This window comes from Salvelinus alpinus, chromosome 15 (assembly GCF_045679555.1).
Source record: "Salvelinus alpinus chromosome 15, SLU_Salpinus.1, whole genome shotgun sequence".
NCBI lineage: Eukaryota > Metazoa > Chordata > Actinopteri > Salmoniformes > Salmonidae > Salvelinus > Salvelinus alpinus.
The window spans coordinates 46,468,845-46,473,277 of record NC_092100.1 but is presented as its reverse complement, the minus strand read 5'-3'; positions in this window follow the sequence as shown (position 1 = coordinate 46,473,277).

Here is a 4,433-nt window from a genome sequence, read left to right as displayed (position 1 = left end):
AAAATGGCTTAAGGACAACAAAGTCAAGGTATTGGAGTGGCCATCACAAAGCCCTGACCTCAATCCTATAGAAAATTTGTGGGCAGAACTGAAAAAGCGTGTGCAAGCAAGGAGGCCTACAAACCTGACTCAGTTACACCAGCTCTGTCAGGAGGAATGGGCCAAAATTCACCCAACTTATTGTGGGAAGCTTGTGGAAGGCTACCCGAAACGTTTGACCCAAGTTAAACAATTCAAAGGCAATGCTACCAAATACTAATTGAGTGTATGCAAACTTCTGACCCACTGGGAATGTGATGAAAGAAATAAAAGCATTCTCTCTACTATTATTCTGACATTCTTAAAATAAAATAAAGTGGGGATCCTAACTGACCTAAGACAGAGAATTTTTACTAGGATTAAATGTCAGGAATTGTGAAAAACTGAGTTGAAATGTATTTGGCTAAGGTGTATGTAAACATCAACTGTACATAACTAAATACTCCACAAACTCGTCAATGAAATGATGCAGAGACATTAAGCTAGCCCAACTGTTAACCCAAACCCTTCTTTTGTTTTACTTGGGCCTGTACTTCCTCTCCAGAAAACATTTGAGAAACTTAATACAATGATTTTCTCCTCTACATCTCTCGCCATCACAATCAACAGATAAAGGTGTCCGTGCTGCTTGGTGTCCCTGGTGAGTCCCTGGCGGCTGACTTGCTGGCTGAGCCTGTGGTGCTGCTAGCAGCGCTCAGTTGTAATTTGCCAGGTCCATTACTCCTGCCTGTGAATGTAATGGCTGCGAGCCCTGTGAGTGTGAAATAGTTGGTGAGAGAGAGGAGAATAGTTTGGCTGGGCTGTTGGTGTCTGGAGAGTGATGTGCTGTGTTAATGGCCCCAATTATGCACCAGAAGCCAGCGCTGATGGGTCCATGGGGACAGAGAGAGAGAGAGAGAGGGGGGTGAGGGACCGATGGGAGGAAATTGCCCAAACAATATGAGCCAGGCTGGGATCTGAACACACACACACGCTAACCATTTCTATTACTGTTCTGGTCTCTCCCGTCAGGTGTCTAGTTTGTCCCGGGGAGACAGAGATTTATGTTTGTTTTTCAATGAGAACAAGCCTACCCCAGAGCCTCTAAATACAGTATACTCACAATCACTTTAAATTGGCTTCACTATAGTTTTGTTTTTTAGTATACAGTATATCAACTAGAGATGGGGAAATGTTAGAAAGGCTTATTTTCATTCTCATCATCAGACATCAGAAATAAACCGTACCTCAGTCGACACAACTATTAGAAAAGGAAAAGCAAGTCGCAAGTAATAATTTGGTTTCTAACCCCCGGCCTGATTGTTATCATTGTCTTGATGTTCATGGGGTATGGCTCAGGCTGCCTCTGTACCAGAAATGTTGCTGCCTCTGTGCCAGAAACTTTTTTTGTTTGATTTGATGTGTCATTATGAAACACTCGCACGAGAATCCCCAGCCGAGCGACTAGAGACGCAGGGACCGGTTAGACAGGGAACGTCTTAGTCAGGTAATTGTCTATTTTGACATGTCAGAAGTACTAGCATCTTCTTTAACTGTCACGATGGGTGCCAAGAGGAAATTTCACTGCTAGAACATTTCTGATCCCACGCATTGACATAAAGTTACCCACATACAGTGGATTCACTGTAATTGCTATTCTTTACTCTCAAGCTGCAGGCTTGCATTTCTAAAGAAAAGGTCTGAGTTTGGTACTCAACAGTATTCAAATGTAGACTTGAAAGATAAAATCATTCAAAGATATGAAGTATCATGCAAACAACCCACATTCCATTATGGTCAATCTATGCCTTACGTTTTATCCGGCTGAGGAGTAGCTAATGTTCCTGAACACAAAGAGAGTCAAAATTGGATCATCTATATTCAAGTGAGCTCCTATTCAAAAAACTATTTTAGTCATGTTTAAATGCATCACACATAAATAAGCACATGCCAGAAGAGAGACATTTAATGCACACAGACACATGAATGCACGTATGCACACACACCATCATCATCACCTAAATTGCACCCAGCCCAGCCAAGCTCAAATGAATAGATAAGACGTCCAAAAATTGCAGAAAGCTTGGAGCAAATGCATGCCACTGTGTATCAGTCAGATGATTGGCTAATGCAGTCGTCACTTATTATTTGGAATTTTCAAAGATGGAAGCCAGTGAATGGATCAGCCTAGGTGTCAGATATGTTTATGGGTGCGTCCCAAATGGAACTGTATTCCCTACATAATGCCCTATAGGCCCTGGTCAAAAGTAGCGCTCTATAAAGGGAATATGGTGTCATTTGGAATGCAGATCCTCCCTCAGTTGACAGTGGAGAGGCCAGGAGGGAGACAATGAGATGGGTGGGGTCAGGGGCTCTGCGGACACCAGAGGACAGCACAGGGCCAGATATGAAACATGCTGTGATTAGGATTCTGATTGAGGTAAGCATTATTCCATAGAATCTGTGACCTGAAATTTGACATACTGTAACAAACAGTACACAATCTCTACACAAACTTTGAAGACACTCAGAACTTAGATAATAAGCTGAGACTAAGAGACTGGACAATTAAATGAATGTCACATTATATAAAGTTTAACTATATTAATAAGCAATATATATTTCAAACTATTAAATATATTTGTAGGCTATAAACTATATTTGTTTCTATATTACAACAATAGTACTGTATAATGCTGGAAACCAAGCACCAATAACATTGCTCAGGTTTTCTAATACGTTCCTAGAACAGTTTAGGAGCACATTACATTAGAGGAAAAGTCTGCCTGTGTGCCCTTGTGGTTGTTTGCTCAATCAAATTTTGCTTCCTCTGTTGGCATACTGGTAGGTTGAAATTAGATTTCCTTTCACCTGCTTATTATGTGGCAGCAGAGCCTGCTCCGAGGGGTGCTTTTTACTCACTCAACTCAGACAAAGCATAGAGGGAACTCAGGGAAGTTAACTTTCCTTCACAGATCAAATCCATCCTCAGAAAATGTCGGAGAGCTGTACTTTCCCCTGTCACATTCTGACTGACAGCTTATCTGATTGACAAAAAACATTGCAGATAGTTACTGAGCCCAGATCTCATGAGAAAGGTTATCCAGACCTGAGAGCAATCAATTGGTGATTGGTGGGGAAATTTGAAAGATCTTGATAGTTATGTGTGTGTGCATGTTTGTGTTTGTGCATGTGTGTAGTGAGCTGGCACAAGCATTGTGGGGGTGCAAGCTCGAGAGTGGGCATGAGGCAACAGGGTGACCCAGGGGAGTCTTACATCACACACAGAAAAAAAATCCCTCTTCTCTTATTGATGGTCTGAACCCCCACTATAATGAAAGATTAGTCGTCTAAGAGGTGTGGGCGTTATGCTGTTTAGAGTGGAGGATGGATGGTACGATAGCAGGTATGCAGGAATGGAGGACCAGAGAGATACAGTTGAGTGCAAGGCTCCCTCTCAGTGTTCTTGGCAGCTAAAACTCTTTTCTGTATGCTTGCTTGCCTTGTACTGTACAATATAGCTTTGGCTGAGAATCTGCCTTGGCCTATCTTTGTGTTTGTGGTGTTGTAGCAGGGCCCCAAAGCCCTGCTCTGGGATCACTTTTGTTTTGCTTTGTTTTGCTCTGTTTTCTGGAGACGTTTAAAGGTTAAAACAAAGGTCAGAAAAGGGCACACAAACTCTGGTGGTCATAAAGAGCACTGTCAGAGGGACAAACATTTCTAAGATGAAAGGGCAGCTCCAAAAACGAATCCTGTACGGCAATATAAATAAGAAATAACCACGGTTAACAAAATCGACCACCTGGGAGTAATTGAGCTGCCAAAGGTGAGCTCGAACCCCAAAATAACCCCTCGGGGCAAGAGGAGCTAGAGGACCCTTTCCCCCACAGGCACAGAGTAAACTGAGCAAGCCTGCTAGACTGCTATCAGGGCAACATAGGTTATGATAGCATGCATCATCCACAGAAAATGAAGAAAAATAGGGGTCATAGTGTCACTGTAATATCGTGGGGAGGCTGTGTGTGTGCTGACATGAACAGAAATGCCTGCCATTGCCACTCCATTTGAGGGGTAAGTAGGCTAGTGGGTCCATGGTAAATCCCTGTGGAGAGCATGGCAGTGATGTATTGTAAACTGCCTCTGATGATCTGGATGTGCGGAGGCATCCCTCCTGGCTGCATTGATGAAAATAGATGTTGGAGATATTCTGCACACTGCAGAATTACAATATACTGTATACATCCACATAACGCTAAACAAAATGGACACAGGCACTAAATACAGAATAGTTCCAATAGTTATCAATAGCCCATCAGGTTGTTTTGCTTACCATATGCACCTGTTTCCACAAATCTAGTATAGATTTACAGTTATTATAAAATGTGTGGTGATTCAAATCCTATTATATAAATACA